The sequence below is a fragment of the Triticum aestivum genome, chromosome 1A (assembly GCF_018294505.1).
Source record: "Triticum aestivum cultivar Chinese Spring chromosome 1A, IWGSC CS RefSeq v2.1, whole genome shotgun sequence".
Taxonomy (NCBI): Eukaryota; Viridiplantae; Streptophyta; class Magnoliopsida; order Poales; family Poaceae; genus Triticum; species Triticum aestivum.
The window spans coordinates 226,216,670-226,243,423 of record NC_057794.1 but is presented as its reverse complement, the minus strand read 5'-3'; positions in this window follow the sequence as shown (position 1 = coordinate 226,243,423).

Genomic DNA, 26,754 nt, shown 5'->3' with positions numbered 1-26,754 from the left:
CATGGTGGTTTGATGAACCGCGCTCATATTCATAGGCCTGAGTATGGCTTCCCTGCAAAACATTTGCGATAGTTTGACTCCGGTGAGTCCTCTGTCTATATGAAGCCTTCGGACCGTATGAAGCCTGTGGTCTGGGGTTTGTCTTCTTCACCTGTGGTGTCATGATGACATTCACAGGAAGATTCTCCAAACACTTTTTGGGCACCCAGATCTTCTTCATAGACGATCCATTCCTGCTGTTAGTACCAATATACCTGGCAAACACTTTACCATTCTGATTCTTAAACAGTTTATAGTTTGCATCAAAGGATTCATCAATGACAATGGGGTTAGCACAAGTGAAGCCAGATAGAGTGGATGGATCTGTTAAAGGTTCCTTTGCAGCAACCCATGTGGTTTTGGGGTACTGCTCAGGTTTCCACTAAGAGCCATTAGCATTCATTTTCCTTATGAACCCAACACCCTCTTTCCTAGGGTTTCGGTTCAGGATCTGCCTTTTGAGGACATCACATAGTGTCTGATGCCCTTTGAGACTTTTGTACATCCCTGTTTCAAGCAATGTCTTCAACCTAGCATTCTCATCAGCAATAGCAGTGGTATCCTCAGCAGAGGGGTTAGTTCCCACATCAACAGTTGAAGATATTGCAACAGTAGCAGCAGTAGAACATTCAGCAACAGAAGTAGCATAATCACGCTCAATGCATTTAAGACATGGTGGTTCAAATCCTTCCTAAGCTGAACTGATCTGTTCGGCGCGAAGCGACTTGTTTTCTTTTTGAAGATCTTCATGAGCTGCTCTCAATTTCTCAAGATCTTGCTTCCTTTGAAGATAATCATAGGAAAGCCTTTCATGAGCTGTTGAGAGCGTGTCATGACGACTTTCAAGTTCCTCATACTTAACGTGAAGCTTTTTTATGTCTTCAATTAAGGACTGAGATCGAGTCATTTCAGCGTCTAACAGATCATCGCTTTTGTCTAACAGTTTTTGAATGTGTTCCATGGTTTTCTGTTGTTCAGTTGCAATTTTAGCAAGTGTTTTGTAGCTGGGTTTGGAACCACAATCAAAGTCATCGTCACTAGATGTTTGATAGTGAGTAGTGCGTGTGTTTACCTTGGCACCGCGTGCCATGAAGCAGTAGGTAGGAGCGGAGTAGTCCTTGTCATTTGCATCGGTGTCGGTGATGGAGTCATTGTCTTCAGTGTTGAAGATGGACATGGCAACGTATGTTGTAGCCAGACTCGCAACGCTAGAATCGGACTCCTCCTCGGACTCCACCTCCGCCTCCTCAGAAGTGGACTCCTCCTCTGAATCCATTTCCTTGCCAACAAACGCACGTACCTTGCCAGATGAGCTCTTCTTGTGTGATAAAGACTTTGAGGAGGACTTGGAAGAAGACTTTGAGTATTTCTGCTTTTTCTTGTCATCAGAATCATACTCCTTGCTCTTCTTTTTCTTCTTGTTCTCAATGTCCCACTGCGGACACTCAGAGATGTAGTGGCCAGGTTTCTTGCACTTGTGGCATGTTTTCTTCTTGTAGTCATGAGCAGAAGCTTCATCATTCCTTCAGCTTGATCGTGAAGACTTTCTGAAACCTTTCTTCTTGGTGAATTTTTGGAACTTCTTCACAAGCCTAGCAAGCTCCTTTCCAATGTCTTCAGGATCATCAGAACTGCTGTCAGATTCTTCTTCAGATGAGGAGAGAGCTCTTGCCTTCAAGGCACGAGTTCGCCCATAGTTGGGACCGTAGATATCTCTTTTCTCAGAAAGCTGAAACTCATGTGTGTTGAGCCTCTCAAGTATGTCAGATGGATCGAGTGTCTTGAAATCAGGACGTTCTTGAATCATCAGGGCTAGGGTGTCAAACGAACTGTCAAGTGATCTCAGGAGTGTCTTGACGACTTCATGCTTGGTGATCTCAGTAGCGCCGAGGGCTTGAAGCTCATTTGTGATGTCAGTGAGTCGATCAAACGTGAGCTGGACATTCTCATTGTCATTTCTCTTGAAGCGGTTGAAGAGGTTGCGAAGGACACTGATTCTCTGATCTCTCTGGGTTGAGACGCCTTCGTTGACCTTGGAGAGCCAGTCCTAGACTAGCTTAGATCGACGTCAATGGCTTCAAGATGTCAATGGCTTCAAGATGCATGCGCATCTTATTCTTCCAGTAGGGATATTCAGTTCCATCAAAGACGGGGCACGCAGCGGAGACTTTAATTATCCCTGCAGTCGACATAGCTAAAACTCTAGGTGGTTAAACCGAATCACACAGAACAAGGGAGTACCTTGCTCTCATACCAATTGAAAGTGCGTTATATCGACTAGAGGGGGGTGAATAGGCGATTTTTATGACAGTCTTCAAAACGTGGAAGTTTCGAAGACAAACGATAGAAATAAACCTATTACCATGCAGCGGAAGGTAGACTACACTAGGCAAACCATAGTCAAGTATTCAATGAAGTGAAAGCACAATGACTAATAGCAGCTAGGTAGTAAGGATCAGGTAGGAAGATATTATGAAGCCAATCAGAACAAGCAGTCACTCAGTAAAGACAAAAGATAGTGCAATCATACAATGACTTCACAAGGACCAATAGTAAGTAAAGGGAAGGGAAGGATGAAACCAGTGACTCGTTGAAGACAATGATTTGTTGGACCAGTTCCAGTTGCTGTGACAACTATACATCTGGTTAGGGTGGCTAGGTATTTAAACCTGAGGACACACAGTCCTGGACACCCAGTCCTGAACATGCAGCTTAGGACACCCAGTCCTCACCGTATTCCCCTTGAGCTAAGGTCACACAGACCTCGCCCAATCACTCTGGTAAGTCTTCAAGGTAGACTCCCAAACCTTCACAGACTTGGTATGAAAGATATGGAATCTTTGGTCTTCTTCTTGGTGATGTTGGAGAGTCAAGACCTTGGAGACAACAAGAGCGGGACTTGAATCTTCATCGCAAAATACGTGTTCCTCTTCATCATTCACTTGCCGGTGCATGACGACTTGATCAAGAGCGTCCATTTCACCTTCACTCATCGAGTCGTAGGTGCTGTCGTTATTGAGGATTATGGTCCGCTTGTTGGTGCACTCATAGGACTTGTGGCCTCGGCCTCCGCATGTGAAGCATTTGAAGGAACATGTCTTGACGGTCTCATCGGTTGGAGTTGATGATGATGAAGCTCTCGACTTGAAGTTGCTTGTTGTATGATGATGGCTTGGAGTTGACAAAGCTTTCTTGGAACTCCAATTGTCGACGTTCCTTGTAGAAGGCTTGGTAGACGGTGTTTGAGTCATTGAAGCTTGGTTGTTTGAGAAGCCGTAGGCTTGGATGAGAACTTGGCATACTTGAAATCGTCTTGCACTTGACGTTCCGCTTTTGTAGCTTGATGCATGAGCTCGATGAGGTTCGAGTATGGTTGGAAGTCGGCGATCTTCTTGATAGGACGGTTGAGTCCATTCAAGAAACATTCCATAGTTTGCTCATCATCTTCTGTGACTTTGGCTCTTATCAATGGCAATCTCCATCTCCTTGTAGTATTCTTCAACGCTCTTGGTTCCTTGCTTGAATAGTTGGAGTTTATTGAAGAGGTCGCGGTTGTAGTAGGTAGGCACAAAGAGCTCTCTCATGACGTCCTTCATTTGCGCCCAAGTAGTGATGGGTGGTTCACCTCTTGCCTCACGGCGCTCGATTACTTATTCCCACCAAATGAGGACATAGTATTGGAACTCAAGGGATGCCATTGCGATATTCTTCTCTTTTTCATAGTTGTGCAAACGAAAGATTTTGTCGACCTTCAATGCCCATGAAAGGTACTCTTCAGGATCATTGCTTCCATTGAACTTGGGCATGGTGAACTTGAGCTTGCTGTAGTGCTCTTTGTTGTGTTGGGGTTGGGGGTGATGACGCCCGTGTTGTTGATGATTTGTCCAACTCGTGTTGCTCTCGGTGAGGAGGGTTTTCAACCTCAAGTTGCTCTTGTCGTGGAGAATTTCCATTGTTTTCATGATCTTGATGACCTTGATGTTCTTGGCGAGCTTGTGGAGGAGCTTGTCGAGCTCGAGGAGGAACATGAGGAACTTGACGATGCACGCGAGCTTGAAATCTTCTTTCTTGAACCTATTCGCGAAGTGCTTCCTCTTGTTCACGCCGATGGCGGTTGTGTGTGGCGATGGCGTGACTTGAATCTTGAAGGGCACGTTGCGCCGCAAGTGCTTGAGCTTCACAGAGTTGTTATCCTTGGCGTTGTGCCTCGGCATCTTGTGCATATTGGTGTAGACGCGCGCGCTCTTCCTCTTCATGTTGGCGTTGTCATTGCCATTCTCGTGCTAATGCAAAATCCTCTTGGATTTGACATTGTCGGTGCTCTTGAGAGTTGGTGACGCATAGAGGATTGAGGCTTGCTTGACAATCGTTGCACGTGGAACATCGAAGAGTGTTTGATGTCGGTGTACTTGAGCCGGAGAGGGTGAAGTTGGAGTGTCGACTTGAGCGGCTCCTTCAAGATGAGGACGAAGTGGAAGAAGAGCGGTTGAGCAACAAAGTGCGAATCTCATCCATTCTTGCGTCGTTCTCTTGCTTGTGATCGTCGAGCTTGTGGTTGAAGTAGTCCCTTGTAAGTTGCTCGGAGATTCGCAAGTCGGCGGCGAGGTTGTCAATGTGTTCGCTCATTGCTTGTTGCTCTTAATGCAAAGCACGTTGTGCACCAAAGATGTGGCTCTTGGTGATGTAGGAGTTCATGTCGTCATCGTGCTCAATGAAGAGTGGGTTGGTAGAAGTACTTGGCCTATCCAGCATTCCAAGAGAAAAATGTTAGTGGGAGAACGAGAAGAACGAATACCAAATGTACCTTGACCGAAGTTGAAAGTGGATCAATGATCACTCCAATGTGGACAAGGAAATAGCACAATTGGTACCAATTCTTGTCGGTTTCTCACACCTACACAAGTAAAAGCTTATGGTGGAGCTTGGTAAGGATGGTGGCACAAAATTTAATGCAATTGTAAGTGAGCTTCAATAATGTTGGAAAAGATTCACAAGTTCGCAATGCAACAAGTAGACCAAGCAATATAAGGTACACGGAAACACACACGCAAAAAGATAAGTGGGGTTGTGCAACCAAGGATGAGCCAAAATGTGGAATCCACAAAAATGCTCTTGTTGCGCAACACTAGAGAGACGCTAGCACGATTGCACAACAGGCGGATACAAAGACTTGTGCACAACCTACTAAGCAAAATTGCAACGACTTCTATCCCAAGTATGCTCTATGCAAGGTGTTTCTATGATATGATCCAAGATGATCTAGTATGACAATATTAATGTTGTATGATGCTATGGTGCTTGCTTAAAAGCTCTTTCCTTATCTTTTCCTTTTGCTTAAAAGCTTGTTTGGCTCTTTGTTGTTTGAGCTCTTTTCTCATGCAATGCTTCACGAACCAAGATAGAAATTGTGTATGCGATGACAACCTTGTGACACAAGAGATGATACCAAGATATGCAACAATTATGTATGTATTCTATGGGAAATATGATCACTAATGTGCACAAGTCTCGTTGCCGGCAATACTCAAAAGCTAGTCTCGATGGGTAAGCGACGCAAAGGAGTAAGGCTAGGATGGCTATCAAAGTAATGGCAAGAATGATATGTCCAATACCAAGCTGAGGTTACCGTTTCTTCGGGTCCTCGTCCGTAAACAAGAACGGATGACAGCGATCCAATGAGTGTCACGAATACCAAGATATAGTCGAGGAGATCGTTGTTGATGACGCATTCGTGGCGAAGATGAGTAGTGGTGATGTTGATGTCGAACCGTACCTAAATAGCTGAAACACAGGTAGGACACGGTACCGCAACTCAAATTCTCAAAGAAAAATTGGACCAAAATTGTCGGAGTTGGAAGTGGTAAGCGATGGTGGTGCTATGAAGAAGTGGTGGTGGTATGCAGAAGTATATGTGGGCACCGGAACAAAGTTTGGCGAAATATGGACGGAAAATGGGCGGTGGAGAGGAAGTGATGCTGCCAGGGGCCGGATGTTTGGGCTTGATGGCCGGATGTCCGGGGTGACGGATGTCCGGGCTATCGGGCCGGATGTCCGAGCTCGAGATCCGGGGACGAATGTGATGAACATCGCGTGGAGAGGTCAAATCCAGGTAAAATTTGGAGGAATTTGTGGATGGAAATTGGGGAAAAGTGGATGGAAAGCTAGATCTACCTTCAACACACGAAATCCGTGGATCAAATCCAACAGAACTTCATCTCACCCACACAAAAAATTGGGGCTATTTTTGAGGGGAATTTTCGAATTAGGGACAAAATCAACAAAAACTAGGCTAGAAACACAACGGGGAGGGTTCGAAATCGTGATCAACGTGGCTCTAGATACCAATATGATGTAGGGTGCAACCCTAATCGTCCTATCTTTCACAAAAGGAGTGGATCCCGCAAAGAACATGAAGAACACGAGGAGGGAAATGAGGGAAAACACGGGGGAAACACGAGAGAAACACTAAACCAACAAGAAATAGTGTCACATGTGCTAGATCCTTGAGTACATAAGAAATCACATGATCCACGGACAACTAAGGACGATACATAGGTAGCCGGTCTTCTCCAAGAGGAGGTCTTGAGGTTCTTCCCGGAAAGTGGTCTTGAATCCGCTTGGGGGATCTTCTCCGAGGAGGCGCTATCTCTGAGGAGAAGGTAACCAAGTGGATGAGCAAAGCTCTCACACGATATATGAGCTAATCCTTTGCTAACCCTAGAAAGAAGGACGAGGAGGAGTATATATAGTCTAGCGGGTTGAAGGGGTACACACGCCTCGGCCCTTCACTATGCACAGACAGGGGAGGCTGGACGTCTGAGCATCGGGCCGGATGTCCGGGCTTTCATGCGAGGCCGGATGTCTGGGCTGGAGAGGCCGGCTGTCCGGGCTGGAGCGGCTAGCTTCGTTGCTCCCGGGTTCGGAGGGGTCCGGATTTCCGGGCTGGAAGCCGGATATCCGGGAGCTCGGGAAGGGCCGGATGTCTGGGCTATAGGGGCCGGATGTCCGGGGCCTGTAGATGCTTGGCGGCTGTGCAGCTTGATGATGGACGACACTCCAGGGGCCAGACGTCCGGGGTCGTGGCCAGATGTCTGGGTCCTGGGAGGTGTTCTTGACTCCTTCCGTGGATTCTCTTCATCCATGAATTTGGGGGCTTGTACACCTTCACATGCATCTTCGAGAGGGTCCTCTTGGTACCTAATCATGCACAACGTCTCGGATTTAGGTAGTTTTCATGTCTCGAGAGGATCATATGTAATATCACTAAGGAAGGAAGTCACCTCGTTCTTGAGAGCTCTAGCTCTAGCTCTAGCTCGTGTCATGGGTCCTCTTGGCTCTTGTTGAGGCAATGGTAGGTCCATGGGGATGACCGTAGGATGCTCCGCATCAGAGATCATAATGGCTAAAACCCTAGAAGTCTAGCCTATCTTATTATGATTATGATTCCTTGTCTCTACGGACTAAGCCCTCCGGTTTATATAGACATCGGGGGGACTAGGGTTTTACAAAGTTGGTTACAGAGAAATGAATCTTCATATTGGGACGCCAAGCTTGCCTTCCACGCAAAGGAGAGTCTCATCCGGACACGGGTGAGAGTCTTCGGTCTGGCATCTTCATAGTGCATCAGTCCGACCCACGTACCATAGTCCAGACGCCCGAGGACCCCCTAATCCAGGACTCCTTCAGTGTCGCCTGCTCTGACTACTCCCTCAGCAGCGTCCGTGCCTCGTGTGCATCTGCACCCACCGCATCGCTGGAGGTCGCGGGCGACAGAGCCTTCGAGGTGGATGGGTGAGCTGAAGGACCGGGTTTCTTCTTGGGTGCCATGGGCCATGGCATCGTCGAAGATGAAGATGGTGATGAAGTCGATGCACTGTACATGCCTTCAGGTTCACACAAGCGAGCCCCCTACCTGGCGCGCCAAATATGTCGCGGGAAACCACAGCCACCTATGGGACCAGGAGGCTCCTTGCCAGTTCAGTAGGTGGGCGACGCATTGCGCAAAGAGCAGAGGAGCGTGGAGCGGCACGGCAGGGATCACACAGGCGAATTTACCCAGGTTTGGGTCGCTGCGAGGTGTAAAACCCTACTCCTGCTTTGGTGGATTGATAGTGGAAATGTGGTGGTGGAGCATAGTACACTTGCCTGCCAGGGTTGCCTCAAGGCAGTAGTGTCTAGCGCGTACGGGGGTGTGAGTTATCCAATCTTCTAACCCTTTCTACGGTTGCCATGGGCCTCTTTTTATAGATCAAGGGGTTACCACAGTGGCAAAGTAGTCATTACACATGGATAAGATAGCCAACAGTGCTATCATACCTAACTCTGCGGGCTGACAGGGTGCATTAAATGCGCCGCTCAATGTCACATCGTTGGTTGCCCAACAAGGCTTGTCGGGCTATCTTGCCAGCTCCGCGCCCGCTCGCTTGACGCATCGCAGGACAAGTGTCGTCTGAGGGTTTCTCCTGTAGAAAGTGTCTGCCATGTGGCGAATGGCTGCCACTTAATCACTTTCCAGCTTGACACCGCACTAATCGACGATGTGGGTCACGGTAGAGTGGTTGGTGAGGTGGTTTTGCTTCTGTGAGCCCCGGTATGCCCTGCCGGGGTGTCTTGGTTGTCAGTTTCTGGAGGTGGCCTCGCCCCTTGCTGGGTTTGCCTGCCCGGCAAGGGAGGCTTTTATCTTCATGATATCCCGCTTCTCTGGTTTGATCTTGGTCCCTCTGATTTGCATGTTGGTCCTTCAAATCTCTGGGGTCCTTGCACTCTGATGTGGGCTGGTGCACCAATCTTGTTCCCACGCTTGTGCACAGTCTGGGCAACAGACCCAGGGTTTGTTGCACCGACACTTGCGTGTATCTCCTACTATATTGATACCTTGGTTCTTAACTGAGGGAAATACTTATCTCTACTTTGCTACCTCACCCTTTCCACTTCAAGGGAAAACCCAATGCAAGCTCAAGAAGTGGCAATGGCTCATTTGGCAATGCGTCCTGTGGCCTCCTCGTTGGTTATGATGTCATTCAAGGGTACCTCAGAGGCCACTGTTACTGAACACTCTTGAAAGTAGTGTCGGAGTTTTTGGGATGCCATGAAAACTGTATAGGCTATCTTCTGATAATGTGGATACCAAGATTTGCATGGGGTAAGCACTTATAATACATAGTAGACTAGCTTCTACACCTAGAACTTGTGGCTCCCAGCCTCTCGTTCTACCACGAGTACTGCGCTCACCACTTGATTCATGGCTGAGATGTATAATAACATGGGTTCGCCAATGCCGGGTGCTGCTAGGATGGGGTTGCCTGATAGTATTGTTTTTATCTCTTCTAGTTCCCTGGTTGCTTCATCGGTCCACTAGTATTTTTTGGTCTTCCTGAGCAGTCTGTAGAGTGGCAGTGCCTTTTTGCCAGGGCAGGAGTTGAAGAGGCTCAGGGCTGCCACGCAGCCTACAATTTTCTGGACGTGTTTGAGCTTTGTGGGTATTCCTAACTGGGATAAAGCTCGGATTTTAGCCGGATTAGCTTCTATCCCCCAATGGGAGACGATAAATCTGAGCAACTTTCCGACGGAACCCCAAAGACGCATTTGTACGGGTTGAGCCATATATCGCAAGCCCACAAATTTTCGAAGGTTTGGCGGAGGTCATCCACAAACTAGCTGGCGTGTTTAGTTTGAATGACCATGTCGTCTACATATGTTTGACTATTTTGCCGATTTGGTTTTCCAGGCATGTTTGAATCATGCGCTGGTATGTGGCGCCTGCATTCTTTAATCCGAAGGGCATTGTGTGGAAGCAGAATGGCCCGTGGGGGGAGATGAATGCAGTTGCGGCTTGGTCGGACTCCTTCATCTTGATTTTATGTTATCCAGAGTAGGCGTCAAGGAAGCATAGTGAGTCCTGTCCAGCGGTGTCATCGATGATTTTGTCTATGCGAAGGTAACGGGAAGGGATCCTTAGGACAGACTTTATTTAGGTCTTAAAGTCGACGAATAGCCGCCTTGATTTATCCTTCTTAGGTACCATGACCAGATTAGCGAACCACTCGGGGTGTTTTATTTCTTGGATCAATCCGAATTCAAGTAATTTTGCTAATTATTTCCGCATTGATTGACGCTTGGGTTCGAAAAATTGGCGCAACGCCTGTTTGACTAGCTTAAAGCCCTTGATTATGTTCAGGCTATGTTCTGCTAGTCTTCGTGGAATTCCTGGCATGTTCGAAGGGTGCCAGGCGAATATGTCCAAGTTATCACGCAGGAATGTCCGCACTGCTTCATTGACTAAGGGGTCCAGCTGGGCTCCAATGGACGTTGTTTTGTTGGGATCCATTGGGTGCACTTGGAATTTGACTATCACGCCAGCTGGTTTGAACAATGTGGACTTAGACCTTTTACTGAGGACCACGTCGTCCCTGCCCACTGTTGTGTGGAGAGTACTTAGTTCCTCTGTTGCGAGAGCCTCAAGTAATGCTTCGAGGCCAAGCGATGCTATTTTGTTTTCGGCTCGAAGGGCTCTATCCGGATTGCTTATGAGTGTGATCATGCCATTGGGCCCTGGCATTTTGAGTTTCATATACCGGCAATATGGTATGACATGAAACCTTGAGAATGCCTCACGCCCGAGTAGGGCATGGTATCTGCAATGGAAGGGCACAATGTGGAAGAGTAATTCTTCAGACCTGTAGTTCTCGGGAGTGCCAAACACTACATCCAGGGTGACTCATCCGGAGCAGCGCGCCTCTATGCCAGGGATAATTCCCAGAAAGGTAGTATAACTTTGTTCGAGGCGAGATCTGTCGAACTGCATTTTACCAAAGGTGTCCTCCTAAATGAGGTTTGTGTCGCTACCCCTGTCCATAAGCACTTTAGTTAGTCTAAAGCCGTCCACTATGGGGTCGAGGACTAGTTCGGCGGGTGCTTGGACGGAGCGGGCCCTTTATTCGTCTTCTTCATCAAAGGTGATCAGTGTGCCTGTCCATGAGTTAGTGGTTGTGACATGGTGGACTCGGGCGAGCTCTCGAAGGGCTCTTTTCCTTTGATTTCTTGAGGAGAATGTCTCATAGATTGTCAGAACATCATTGTCGCTGTATGGGGGTGTGAGTCCAAGGATAGCTTCGCCACTATTGGCCACCTGCCTGACCACCGAACATGCTGAAGCCTGTGGGTTGGATTTGTGTTCAACAAGGCTGAGTCTATGGGGCATGGCTTGCCCAGTAGCTCATCAAGGATTAATCTGTGTCCAATGAGGGATCTCTACTTCTTTCTGGCAGGCTCATGTTTGGGTGACCGCCGTGGGTATAAGCATTTTGCCTGAGATTTTTCTGGATTGCTCGACATGGGTTGAATCCAAGCGCATTTGCTATGCTTTCCAGGCGCTCTCCATGGCACAATATTTGCATACCAGGTCCGATAATTTGGTGAACTTTGCACATGGTGACGGGCGAGGGCATTCAAGATTCCTTCATCTCAAAAGTTGAACCGAAAAGTCGCTATTCTTTCTTGATCGCAACACTCTGTCATCTTATCTTTGAATAGGAGGAATCATGCCCAGTAATGGTGGACTGTTTCTCCGGGCTCCTGTTTGATGTACATCAAACCCCATATGTCAGGGTTTCCCGAGTTACTTGTGGAGTACTCGACGTGGCTGGTGGGTGGGAAAAAATTCCGCGTTCCAGTGAGTTATGTATCCGAAATTTTGGCGGCGGTGTCAAGCACCCCTAGAATATCCATTGCACCGAGTTTGGAATTTGGACTGTCTGCATACCGTGGCGCAAATTCGAGGTCATTCTTCAAGTTTATGCTGGGTTCTGGGCTTTCTTCGGGGCGAACATCTGACTCCTGGCCCTAAGCCTAGGTGAGACAATCGCTAACCCGAGCGCAACTTGTTTTTAGCTTTGGCGACTGGGAGCCCTCGGCCAATTCATCGATGGTGGCAACAAGGTGCGTAATCGGCGGGATATAAATTTCCCTATCATCGGGCTTGAGCCCGATCTGATCGTAGATTAAGGGTCGGTCGTCAGAGACTCCCATGGCTCGAATCTGGTGTAGTAGATCATTCAATGATGAAAGTTCTAATGGGTCCATGCCCTCCGAATATACGAGACTGACCTGTAGTATAGCCGCTCTGAGGGCATTTAAGGCTATGCCCAGACGATGTTCGGCTGGGACTAGTTCGGTCGAACTGACAGGGTGGGCTTTAAGGCTGAGCCCTGTGTAACATTAGTCCCTGTCTGGTTTACCACTACCGAAGTTACAGCTTCGGGATCAGTGGGTTTCTCAAGGTGAGCCGAAGGTTTTGATTGAGTAAGATCCCCCTGGGAGTCGATGGTGAACTCTAGACTCCCGAACTTGATCTCTTGGCAGGGCCAAAGTTACCAACCTAGCTGAGGTGGCCAGTCAGATCGGCGCGCAACATGACACTGCCAAACGCAGAAACTAGGCCAGGGGCGAAGATGTCCCTGGCATGGACAGTGTCGTTGATAAATAGGCGAGCCATTGATCCTTTCGGTGATCCAACAATGGAACTCTCATGAAAGCACCAATGTCGATGTCAAAACCGGCGGATCGCGGGTAGGAGGTCCCGAGTTGTGGATCTTGGAACAATGGGGAACAAGGGACAAAGGACACGATGTTTACCCAGGTTCGGGCCCTCTCTAAGAGGTAAAACCCTACGTCCCGCTTTATTATATTGAAGTGTGTATGACGATTATAGAGTTGGTCTACCACGAGATCAGATGAGCTAAACCCTAGGCTAGTAGGATGATGGTAGTTGTTCTAGCCTCCATGGACTAAACCCTCTGGTTTATATAGACACCAGGGGTACTAGGGTTACACATGGTCGGTTGCAACAAGGGAATAAACATGTCGAATCTTCTTTATCGACCTGGAGGACACACCAGGACTTCAAAGATATCCTGCCTGGATGCAAAGCCGCCTCGTAATTCGGCCTTCCATCAGTCGTAATGTGGCCCACCTGTCTGGCGCACGAGAGATGAGGCGGCAGCCCGAGGACCCACTAGTTCAGGTCTCCCTCAAGAGGAAAGGATCCTTCAGACATGCTTTGTTAAGATCAATGTAATCAATACAAAGTCTCCATTTCCCATTGGCCTTGCGCAATACGACTGGATTTGCTAACCAAGTGGGATGCAACACCCCTCTAACCACACTAGCTTCTTCGAGCTTCCTGATTTCCTCCGCAATGAACTCTTGCCATTCCAAGGCTTGCTTCCTGTCCTTCTGCTTGACGGGCCGAGCATGGGGACACACAGCAAGGTGGTGCTCAATTACCTCCATAGGAATACCGGGGATGTCAAATGGTTTCCAAGAAAACATGCCAACATTTACCTACAGGAAGGTAACGAGCATGCTTTCCTAGTTGCTATCAAGGGTGGAACTGATGGTAAAGGTACCATCAGTGCTGTCCTCTCTTGCCGGGACCTTCTTCGTTTCAGGTGGAGTTGCCTTGCACCTCTTGACGGTAGAGCTTTCTAGCAAGTCTTCGACGGGTGCACTCCGAAGAGGCACACTTCTCGGAATTTTAACTATATGTCTTTCCAGACTTCTTGCCATTCTTCTCCTTGGCGGGAGCTGTAGCCTTGACGGCCTCCGACGCTACTACATCTCTATAAAGCTTGTCAAAGCAGATGATTGCAGCCTTTTGATCGGATTTGATGGAAATGACACCCATGGGTCCTGGCATTTTCAACGTATTATAGGCATAATGAGATGCTACCATAAACTTAGCCAATGCCGGACGACCAAGAATTCCATTAAACGGTAAGTGGATCTTGACAACATCAAACACTATCTTCCTTGTTCTGCATTACAGTTCCCTGCCAAACTTCCCTGGCAGAGTGATCTTCCCCTTGGGCCGGCTGCTTCCTGGGTTAATGCCCTGGAACATGCCGGTCTTCTCAAGCTCCTCGTCGAAAATTCGTAGTTTCTCAATTACCTCCAGGGAGATCAAGTTCAAGCCAGCCCCATAGCCAACTAACACTTTTGTGACCTTCAGGTTGCTTATTGTTGGTGAAACCAACAATTGCAAGCACCCGAGTGCAGTGGTGCGATCAGGGTGGTCCTCAACATAAAAAATGATAAGCATGTGTGACCACTTGAGGGGTTTCTGAGAATCTATTGTCAGTTTCGCCGCATTGACTTCACGTGCCCACTGCTTGAGTTGGCGGTGAGAGGAATTCAAAGATGCGCCCCCATCAATGTACATGGCCTCCGTTGCTTTCTAGAATTCATGCTCGTTGGACTCATCGTCTTCCTCATCTCCACTCTCATCATCTTCTTTCTTGTCCCTGTCCCTGGCAGGCTTCTCGTTCTGCTGATATGCCTTGCCAGGGTGCCCTCCTCTGCCTCCACGACCCTTCTTACCGGATCCACCAGCACCATCTCGGCCTTTCTCCTTATCGTGTTTTTCATACTCAATATTTTTGTTTCTTAACCAGCTGTTCGACCTGCCGGCACTCTTGGAGGTCATGACCTTTGGTGCAGTGAATCTTACAGTACGGCCCGTCGGACCTGGAAATTAGTGCATGTGTCACCTTCCTTGCCGGAGCTTTCTGTCTTGGCTTTCTTGGTGGAACCAGAGTTGCTTGACCCTTCCACGGCCATAACTGTCTTGCCTTTGCACTTCCTATTGCGCCTCCAACCTTTCTTCTTTGGTGCAGCGGCGGTGTTGTCCTCAGAATCAACTTCAACTCCCGCATCTTCGCTAGGGAGTCTCCTCCCCTCCTCAACACGCGCACACTTGTCCACCATTGTGTAGAGCTCATTGACGGTCTTGGGTAGCCGCATGTTCATCTTATCTCGCATCTTCCGATTGCGGACATTTGTGTGGAAAGCGGCAATCATAGCTGCAGGGTGTATGTTTGGTATGCTACAATGCACGTGGCTGAATCTCTGGATATACTTGCGCAGATCTTCTCCTTCTCTCTATGGGATAACTTGCAAGTCATTGGGCTATTCGGGGTCCTTCTGGCCTCCAGTAAAGGAACCAACGAACTCGTTGCATAGATCTGACCATGAGGAGATGGAGTTCTCTGGCAAGTTCATCAGCCAAGACCTCACATTGGGTTTGAGTACCAATGGGAAGTAATTGGCGAGGACATTTTCATCTCTTCCCTGGCAGCGTGCATAGCAATCATGTAGATGCCTAAGAACGCTGCCGGGTTTAGCTTGCCATGGTATTTCTCTGGCACTTCTGGTTCAAACACACAGACGGGAGACCAACAGACTTGCCGTAACTCATGCGTGAAAGCAAGGCACCCAACCTTGTAAGGTAGGTACCCGCCAATAGCAGGCACTGGCTCGTGGAAGATTGGACCGTTGCACTCGTGGGATTGACGACGCGCTTCCTGGTGTCATTGGATGGTGGTGCGAGCATCTTCCGCCCGCCTTTCTAGCAGAACTTGCCGTTGATCTTGCTGCATCTGCGGGTCTGAGGGAGCCATCGATGCTTTGTCAGGCTCTGCATCCCGCTGGGTACAGTATGGCTGCTGACGCTGCAGCTTGGGTTGCTGTTAGGGAGGTGACTGCACCGTTGGCGGACCACCTACAAGTTTGAGCTACTGGTGCTGTCCATGAGCGCCAAGACGACTTCGCCAGTTGGGATTTGTTCTCCTACGCACATCCAGTCAGACTCTGGATGGTGGCTCTCCACTCATCCATTTTGTCTAGCATTGGAGGGAAGTTCAACAGCATTTGGGCCCGCGCCATTGCCTCTATCGACGCTGAAGGCATGTTGGAGCGAGAAGAACGTGACGTCGCTCAACTTCTAGCAGAGCCAGCAGGAGCGTCGTTGCATCCTTGCCATTGAGCCGCAGTTGTGACGACAGGTTGACACGGCGGAAGCTGAGCCTGGAGATCTTGAGCCTGATCAGCAGGTGTCTTGTTGTGCGGACGTTGCTGCGTGTGATCAACAGCGCCGCTCGGGGTCGCTTCTCGTCCATTTTGTGATGGACGCGGCATGCACTTTGATGTTGTCTCTCTCGCCACTATTATAGTTGCTGTAGCAGGATGATCTCGGCTCGCGCCAAACCGGGTTGTGTTGCTCCGGTGACTGTGCTCGTCATTGCGTTGCGGGGGCAGAAGTTGCGTGCCCGCACCACCAACTCCATTGTTGTTGTTTTCGCTGGAGGGTTGTGGAGGATGACCACCTCCAGTGCCTCCACCGTCCTTTCCCACCGCAGTGGGCTCGACGACTGTGCTGCGTGCGCCGGTCGTGCCTACTGCGGCATTCGCACCGACCGCAGTAGTGGTGCCGCCTATACCACCTGCAGACGTGGGCGGGGGAAGCTTGGACATGGAAGGCCTAGTTGTCATGGAGCCCTTCTTCTTGGACGCCATGAAGGACGAAGATGGTGATGAAGCTTGATGGAATCGCACGCTACTCGCCAGTCTAGGTTTACGTCAGTGAGCTCCCCTACCTGGCGTGCCAAAGATGTCGGGGTGGATCGACGATCTATGGGGCCAACGAGCCCCTTTGCTAGTTAAGCAACGGGAGGCACTCAAAGCAAAGAGCAGGAATGATGGTGGGCGTAGGGATCTTTACTCGGGTCCAGGCCACCATTGAGTTGTAATACCCTACTCCTGCCTTGGTGTGTTTGATCGTGTGTAAGCACAAGTACAAGGAGCACTCTCCCCCGGCAAGATGTAAGGAGAGGGCGGCTACGCATGCAAGTGTGCGTGGAGTTCTGCTAGGTTTGAACCCTTCTCCAGGTTGCCATGGCCCTCCTTTTATATCTTAAGGGGTTTGCACAGTGGAAAAACATTCTTTATCTAGTGATTAGACAACAAAAAGTGCTATCATATACCTAACTCTGGTAGTTAAGACAAAGAGCATTAAATGATCCGCTATGTGTCAAGAGGAGGACAAGCCCCGACAAGGTTATTGCACCGCTCTAGCTGCCTAACTCATGTTATCTTGAAACGCCACCCAAACGGGTGTCAATAAAGGTAAAAATCCCTCCAGTGTGCTGACATGTGTCTGGCAAGCTTCACCAAACTACATGCGTGCTCGACACCTCATGGATTAGTGACTAGCTGCTCGATGAAGTGGAGCGCTGGCAGTTGGCGAGGGTGGGGCTTGCTGGCCATGGAGCTTGCCAGGCCTTGGCCTTGCCTGGTCTGTGTTGCCAACAAAGGGCTGCTTCTGGTGCTTGGCTCGTTCTTCTGCCCAAGCCAAGTTGATCTTGGGTCTTGGTCTTATTAATGCACTCCTTGATCTCACAAAGAACAACTTCTCTGAGTTTCTAGCTTCTTTGATTAATAGAATATTAACCATTCGTCTGTGCATAAGTCAGGGTATAAGACACCCGTGTTTTATACACCGACACATAGTATAGCGACGAGACAAAGCATTAGCAATAAAATTTTCTTTACCCTTCTTGTGTTTAATGATATAAGGGAAATTCTCAATGTATTCAACCCATTTAGCATGTTTATGGTTAAGTTTTGCTTTACTTTTAATACCTTTACAAGATTCATGATTAGAATGCATAACAAATTCTTTGGGCCATAAATAATGTTCCAAAGTTTCCAAAGTCTGAACAAGACCATATAATTCTTTATCATAAGCGAAATAGTTCGGACTAAGCCTGTCGGCATTTTGGGAACGGGGGTCCCCAGACTTGCCTGCCTGCGGCCGGTAGCGTGGCTCCACCAGCGGCCCCGTACGGCCCATCTTTACTAGCAAACATTCAAGACCCTCACAAGGGGCCAAGCCTCGCGAGGCGGACGATGCAAGACCTCCTCAGGGGCGCCCTCACCAGGCTGGCTCGCGAGGGGCGGACATCAAGGCAAGGGGTGCCTCACGAGGTTTCTATGATGCAAGCCATGATGACTAGAGCCACGCGAGCGCCAACGCGTGCAGTGTCCTCGTTTCCTCTTTGGTGCTAAAGGAGCAAGCACAAACGAGGAGTCCCGAGGCGTCAGGCAAAGGTTTCCATATTAGTGCAACAAGACCAAGACCGGCAGGACGGAGGTCACCGTGGAGCCCAAGACGGCGTCACCACCAGAGCCTTTGGCAGGCGAAGACTACTTTTGTTAGGATAGCTTGTACTAGTTGTCTCTCTTCGAATTTGGCCGTTGTGGGATCCCTTCCCGCTCAATATTTGGGAAGAGGACCTGGGCCTCTATAAATAGGACTAGCCACCACCATACTGGGGCATCTGATTTGGACCTAGACCGGATCCATATCACCCCAACCACTCAAGTTCACCAAGCACAAGAACACCACTCATCGCAAGGTTGCTCTTCCCTTATAACTGTTCATCCTCAGCCCAAGAGGCAATCTACCACACAACACGGGAGTAGGGTATTACACCACAACGGTGGCCCGAACCAGTATAAATCTTGTGTATCATGTTCTTTGGGTTTGTCGAGCTAGGCCGTGAGATCGTAGAGTGTGTGAGCTAGAGAGGGGAGAGATCTTTCTGCGCACCCCAGTGTCCGAACCTCAAGGGTTTTGCCGGAAACCGAAATCCGACATTTGGCGCGCCAAGTAGGGGTGCGTCGAAGCTATGCCCCCCGACGGCCTGGCCTCTCCGACCGACTCTCATGGACGCCGCCTCTTCTCTGACTGGATCGACGGGCACCCTCTGCAGCGCCGGGGGGGGGGGCTTTGGGCTTCACCCCCGGCTTGCGGCGGGTGCAGTGGCCACATAAGTTCAAGCCGGAGATGCCGCCCTATTACGAAGGTGCGGCGGATCCGACAGCCTTATTGCTGGCATACGAGGAGGCCGTCTTGGAGGCCGGGGCGACGGTAAAGTCATGGCCAACTGGCTCCAAATGGCCCTGGCTGGCATGCCGCGCGCCTGGCTCCTCCATCTGCCGGAATCTTTTGTGGCCTCCTGGAAGAATCCGTGTGACCTCTTCATCGCGCGCTTCGGAGGACCGGCATACCCTGTCGTCGCGGCTCTCCTCGGTGGCTCGCAGGCGCCGCCCTCGGATCGTCACGCTAAGCCGTTCTTTCTCTAGATCAGCACCGTCTCCACATGGCAGGGGGTCCCCCGGGTTGGGCGATTCCCAAGGCCGACCTGATCTTCAACTCGGGGGATCACCCAGTCACCACCGTAGGCTCGAGCGTGCTTCCGATGCTTTGCACGCCCACCAACTGCAATGTAGCCATTACCAAGACCCTCATCGATGGCGGCGCCAGCCTCAACGTGCTCTCCGTGGAGGCTTTTAGCCTCCTTCACGTACCACTTGAGCGGCTCCGCCCCAGCAAGCCTTTTTCCGGGGTCGGCGGTGGCTCCTCCGACCTCCTGGGGCAGATCCGTCTCCCCGTGACTTTTGGCACACGTGACAACTACCGCACCGAGCTGATCGACTTCGACATCGCCCATGTTGGCTTGCCGTACAACGCCATCGTCGGGTACCCGGCGCTGGCCTAGTTTATAGCAGACACTCATCCTGCCTACAACCTCATGAAGATGCCAGGAAGCAAGGACGTCCTCACTGTGGTCGGAGACACCAAGGAAGCTGTGATGGCCCTCAAGCTCGCCTTCAGGGCCACGGCGGCAGCTTGCCCGACCAACAAGGCAGTGCCCAGAACCAAGGGGGCTGCACCGACTAAGAAGAAGTAGCTATTCACTCTGGGTGAAGCCAAGACGAAGCAGATACCGATCGACAAGGACGGGGCCTCTGGCGCCACCTTTAATATAGGCACCGACCTCGCCCCAGATCAAGAAAAAGAGTTGGTTGACTTCTTTTGGGCGAACAGGGAAGTATTCGCCTGGGAACCCAAGCAGCTGGCTGGGGTCCCGAGAAGAGTGATCGAGCATCATCTGAGGGTATGCCCCAATGTGCACCCTGTGAAGCAGAGGGCAAGGCAGCAATCCACGGATAAGTAGTCCTTCATTGTTTAGGAAACCCGCAAGCTAGAGGCAGCGGGTGTCATTCGCGAAGTCCGGTACCCAGAGTGGTTGGTGAATCCGGTCGTCGTGCCGAAGAAAAGAGGGAAGGAGCGCACGTGTGTTGACTTCACCAACCTCAACAAGGCTTGCCCTCAAGACCCGTTCCTGCTGTCGCGCATCGACCAGATTGTCGACTCCACCGCCGAGTGCAATCTGCTATGTTTCCTAGATGCGTTCTTAGGCTACCACCAGATTAATATGGTGGTGGAAGATGAGGAGAAAACAGCTTTCCCGACCCCATGCGGAGTGTACTGCTACACTTGCATGCCATTCGTACTGCACGACACAGGAGCGACCTTCCAGCGACTGATGCACATCACCGTGGGGCAGCAGCTCGGAAGAAATGCTGAGGCCTACATCAACGACATTGTGGTGAAGTCCCGGGAGGCAAGAACTCTGATTCAGGACCTGGAGGAGACCTTCGCGAGCCTACGCCAGGTGGACCTGCGGCTCAACCCAGAGAAGAGCGCATTTGGTGTCCCTTCGGGCATGCTATTGGGCTTCCTCGTGTCTCACAGGGGGATCATGGCCAACCTGGAGAAGGTCAAGGCAATCAAAGACATGAGCCCACCACAAAACCTCAAGGAGATGCAGAAGCTTGCAGGCTACGTGACTTCATTGGGGCGCTTCAGCTCCAAGTTAGGGGAGCGCGCATTGCAATTCTTCAAGCTGATGAAGAAGAAGGGTCCATTCGAATGGACCCCCGAGGCCGACCTGGCATTTCAAAACCTCAAGAGATACTTGACCAGCCCACCGGTGATAGTGGCGCCTCGTCCTCGCGAGCCCTTGGTACTCTACCTGTCTGCCACACCCCACTCCGCCAGCGCGGCACTGGTGGCCCTCAGGGAGGGGCCCGAGGTCGAGGACCCGACAAGTGGAGTCGCCAAGCCGGATGAGGTAGCTCAGCACCAAGACGATGCTCCTGAGACATCAGCTGCCCCGACAAGTCATCAAGCCCCAGGAGCTGGAAACCCGTAGGAAACACCTCAGTCCCCGGGAGCCAAAAACTCCGTCAGCTCTCCCACCCTTGTCGAGCACCCAGTGTACTTCATCAGCATGGTCCGGCGAGATGCGAGGGCGCGATACCCCATGCCTCAGAAGCTCTTGCTCGCACTCCTGGTGGCCTCGCACAAGCTGCGCCACTACTTCCAAGGTCACCCCATCAAGGTTGTTTCAGCTTACCCATTGGAGAGAGTGCTCAAAAGCCCCAATGTTGCGGGAAGGGTCACCGAATGGAACATCAAGCTGCAAGCGTTCGACCTGGAGTTCAGCACAACCAGAGTCATCAAGGGGGCTGCACTTGCCGACTTTGTGGCGGAATGGACCGCCACCCTGGAGCTCGAAGCAGGCGAGAACCAATCCCTCTTGCTAGGAAGTGAAGCGCCAGATGGTTGGGTCATGTACTTCGTTGGCGGTTCGAACGGCAGGGCGCGGGGGCTGGAGCCGTGTTCATCTCGCCCACTCAGGACAAGCTTTACTACGCCGTGCAGCTCTGCTTCCAGCGGGGCGAGAAGGTCTCCAACAACATCGTAGAGTACGAGGGTCTCATCGCCGGCCTCAAAGTGGCGGTGGCCCTGGGGGAGAAGCACCTCACCAACAAGGGAGACTCGCAGCTCCTCGTCAACTTCTCCAACAAGGTGTATGAGCCAAAGGATGAGCACATGGAGGCATACCTCACGGAGGTGCGCAAAATGGAGAAGCAGTTCCTGGGCCTGGAACTACAGCATGTGCCTCATGGCACCAACAAAGAGGCTGATGACATTGCTAGAAGAGCATCCAAGCGGCTGCCCCAAGAGCATGGCATCTTCGAGGAGCGGCTCTTCAAGCCTTCGGCAGCACCTCCGCCTGCGGAGCCGGTGCCATCTCAGGAGGAACTCCCCCAGCCTCCAGCCTCGAGAGCCCCCGCCTGCGGCCCGACCTCAGGAGTGCGCCTCCTCTTAGCGCTCAAGCTTCGGGAGGGGTGCTAGATCGAGGAGTTCAAGGCGTACCCGACGCAAGGCACGTTGCCGGAGAAGGAGGAAGACACGGAGCGTGTGGCCCGACAAGCTACGGCATACTACATTTAGTATGGTGAGCTATACAGGAAGCATCCAAATGATGTTTCTCTATGATGCATTTCTAGGGAACAGGGGAATGAGCTGCTGGACGACATACATGGCAGAGACTGCGGGCACCACTCTTTGTCGTGCACCCTGGTCAGCAAGGCTTTCCGCAGCGGGTTCTACTAGCCCATGAGACTCAACGACGCGGCCGAGCTGGTAAAATCCTGCGAGGCCTACTAGTACCACGCCAAGCAGATCCACCAGCCTGCTCAGGACCTCCAGACTATCCCGCTCTCATGGCCGTTCGCGGTCTGGGGGCAGGATATCCTGGGCCCATTCCCTCGAGCACCTAGAGGCTACCGCTACCACCAACACGGAGGTCCTGAGGGGTCTCAAGACAAGGACCTTCAAGAAGAAGCTCTGGGCATGCGGCAAGGGCTGGCACGACGAGCTCCAGTCTATGCTATGGTCTATCCGCACCACCGCCACCAGGCCAATAGGCGAGACCCCGTTCTTCCACTTCTACGGAGCATAAGCGGTTCCCGCACACGAGGCCAGGCATCGCTCCGCACGGGTCCTGGTGTTTGATGAAACGCAGCAGGACACCATGCAGGGGATGGATCTCGTGCTGGGGGAGGAACGCTGCCGAGAAGCCTCGCTCCGAGCTGCGAGGTACCAGCAGCCGTTGCGGCAGTACCACTTCCGCAACGTCCGCTCCAGGACGCTCGAGGTGGGTGATCTTGTCCTGAGGTGGGTGCTCTCCAGGGAAGGGCTGCACAAGCTTTCGCCCATGTGGGAGGGCCCGTTTCGATTCGCCCACGTCTCCAGGCCTGGCGCCGCGCGCTTGGAGACACAGGATGGGATCCCCATCCAGAACGCCTGGAACATCCAGCACCTCCGGAAGATCTACCCATGAAGCAAGGCCCGGTGCCTGTGAAGCAAGGCCCAGTCCTTGTGAAGAATCTCTGCTCGTGACACTCACGTAATAATGAGTGGGGCTGTACATGCCCCGGCGTCTCAGGAGTGCCGCCCTCGGGCCTCGGGGGCTCCCTCCCACGCCTAGTGGCAGCACTTAGCTCCGCGCTGGTGAGAAGACAAGAAGACTAGACTAGGTGTCGGACGCGGCTTTTCATTTGCTTTCCGCAGTTGGTTGCCCCCTCTTTTAAGTGACAATTTGCTTTCTGGTGTTCCTTGCTGGCCTGGTTCCATTGTCCTTGTTGCCTCCTTTTCTGCCCTCGGTTCCTCGTTTTTGACCTGTCCTCTCCCTCGCGTGCCTCGCGAGGGGGCTGGACAGGCGCCCTCGTGAGCGTTTTCATTTTCTTTTCTTTCGCAAGGCACCCTCGCTCGAGCTTGCAAGCTAGCGCTCCCCTCTCAATCTATGCCCCCGGGTACCGTGATGCGATGCACTGGGTTATGGCCGGCAGTGTCGACGACCAGGGTCCAGAAGAATAAGGATTCCCTAACGAATTTTTCCAGTTCTCAGGCGCCTTCCGAGCACAGGAGGCCTTGTCAAGCACTGGGGAACACGCGTCTCGCGAGGCGAAACCTACTTCAGGCACATCAAGCTAAATCATTCTACGCGCATACATAAAACATGACGCCGCAACACAACACGGAAATGATAAGCATAGCACAGCCACTTAGAAATCATAATTGTTGCACGCCCTAGCAGGGCCCCATACTTGTCTCTCTCTAATGCAGGAAGGAAAGGAAGAATGAAACAAAAGCAGGACGTGCTCCCGCGGCAGGTCGCGAGGACGGGCCCATGGCGCTCTCCTGGGTTTAGCCAGACCCCTCCTCGCGCTTCACTGGAGCACGGCGATGGGATGACCTGCTGCCACCTTCGAAGCAGGCGCGGTGGCGTGGCGGCTAGTCGTAGCCACCATTGCTGGAGCTGATGTCGGAAGAGGAGCTATCATAGCTGGACGAGCCATGGCCAGCGCCGAGGACGAAGCCGCCCTCCTCCTCGTCACGACCATCGCCAAGGCCGAGCACATCGTTGCCGTCGTTGTCCTCGGGGCAACACCCGACGCGGCGACCATCTTCCCCAAATACCCTCACGAAGAGGGTCGCGTCGCCATCGTACCTGAAGTGGAGGGCACACCGCCTACCCAGTCCACACGTGTGGGCGAATGTCTGCCAGCCATGAGCCAGGACCACGTTGCCCGCGGCGGAGACCTCGACCGCGACCCAAGAAGCATTGCTGCAGCAGCGATCTGCCTGCAGCCAATGACCAGCTGATGCGGAGCATCCTATGGACATCACCATGTCAAGAGTTCATTCGTCAAGTGACACGTGCGACATCTACTTCACATACATAAAGGTGAACCCTCTCCTTTACACATGCTCACTTGACCCCTTTGAGGATGGTATACTACTTGACCCTCCATCGTGCATGCATAGGTATTGTCGGAGCTTCACGGATGACGAGGAGGAGTGCAAGCGCAAAGGATCACCTACACCATCTGCGAGGGAAGCCTGGAAGAGAAGACGCAAGAAGAAGAGCTGTTGAAGAAGCTCCAGCCACCGGACGACCGGTCGGGTCCGGACGTTCGGCGCCTGAAGATCCACCGGATGACCGGTCCAGACCGGACGACCGGTGTCCCTGCACCCGAGCCAAACGAGCGGACGTCCAATGCCACCGGACGACCGGTCCAGACCGGAAATCCGCTACACCAGCATCCGAGCCAGATCGTGCAGACGACCGGCCCCTACCGGACGTCCGGCCGCCCATGAGCCACCGGACGACCAGTCCCCAGTGGACGTCCGGTACCTGGCTGTGTCCAGTTGCGGGCTGAGGCCCATGTACCCCTTCACTTTCCCCCCATTTGCACTAAGACTATGAATAGACCTCTCCCTCCTCCTTTCTAGGGTAGCGTTGTGATAGCTCATTTGAGAGATAGAGCTACGCTCATCCATTATGGATCTACTCCATGAGAGAGACCGCGGCCCCTCTACGGAGAAGATCCCCTTGTATTCAAGACCCCCTCTTGGGTGGCCCCATCAAGACCTCCTCACGGAGAAGAACCCGGTTACCGTTTGTATAGTCCGTTGTTGACTTTGGATCAATGTATCTTCCTTTGTGTTCATCGGTCTAGCGCATGTGTGATCTATTTCTTGTTGGTTGAGTGATTTCTCTCGTGTTTTCCCTCATTTTCCCCTCGTGTTCTTCGTGTTCATCCTTGGGATCCGCTCCTTTCATGAAAGATCGGTGATCTAGGGTTCCACCCTACATCATCTTGGCATCAGAGCTTAGGTTTATCACGAATTTGGAGCCACCCCGTTGTGTTTTCTAGCCTAATTTTGTTGTGTTCTTCCCCAAATTCGAAAATCCCCACCAAAAATAGCCCCAATTTTTTCGTGATTTGTTGGTATGATGAAGTTTTGTTGATTTTGATCCATGGATTTGCTTGGTTTCGACTGGATCTAGCATTTCCCCAATTTTCCCCACTTCCCATCCACGAAATCTCATCAATTTTGACCCCAAAATCCCCAAATTCCGCCCAAAATCGCGTCCCGGATCTGAAATCTCGCGTTGACCCCGACCACCGGACGACCGTCACTTTACCGGACGTCCGGAGCCCCTGGAACGACCGGACGTCCGTCATCCACCGGACGACCGGAACCCCTAACCCGTATGGAAATTAGCGGATTTCCGAGCTCATTGGACGTCCGGCCACCGGACATCCGTCCATTAGCGGACGTCCGCTACCTGTAGATATCAACTTCGACTGATTTTTGTTTCGGCCATACCTAATTCATCCGAACTCTGATTTTGACGTTCTTTAGCTCGTTTTGAAGCTCTTGACATCCTACTTCCCACAAAAATACCACCAAAGTCATTTGACTCCATCAAAGTTTCTGAAATTTGGCATGTTTGCCTAGGCCCTCCACCATATCATCCGCTACACCACCATAGCCTTCCGCAACCTAACCAATTTTGTTCCCCATAGCATTAGTGGTTGCTTGAGGAGTGATTTGAGTCTCCTAAGGTGTCTAGGCTACTTAGGGACGGTTTCTTCTTCATCAACCACCACCACAACCACCATAACTTCCGCATAGTTTTGCCCACCTCACACTCCCGCCACCCCGACTTAACCCATTTTTGTTTGTGTTGTGAGTTGTGTCTCCTAAGGTGTTTCGGTTACTTAGGGACCGTGCTTCCAACTCTGACACCGTGTATAGTTCACCACCTTACCTTCCACTTCGGCATTTCCTACTCGCAAAACCCATCATTGCATTTTCGCAACCACCACCGCATCCCGCTACCACCATTTTGACATTTGAGATTTTGAGTTTGCGGTTTTTCCGTTTCCTAAGGTGTTTTGGCTACTTAGGGACGAGTATCCATCATCTTGGTATCGCCATCAAGATCACCGCCACTCATCATCGCCACGAACGGTAACCTCCATATCATCTCGATATCGTGGTATCCGTCCATTGTATATTCCCTTGCCATTGCATTGATAACCCCTAGCCCATTTTGCGTTACTTGCCTATCGAGACTAGCCATTTGAGTATTGCCGCCAACGTTACTTGTACACATTAGTGATCTACACCATACATTGCATACATACCATATCATATTGGTATCATCATATCATCTCGTGTGCCTCAAGTTTGTTCCCGCATATATACAATTGCTACCTTGGTTTGTGCATTTCGCAAAGTGGCCATACAAAAAAAAGAAAAGAGAATAAAGCTTTTAAGCAAAGAAAAAGAGTGAACAAAGAGCTTGTAAGCAATAGCCATAG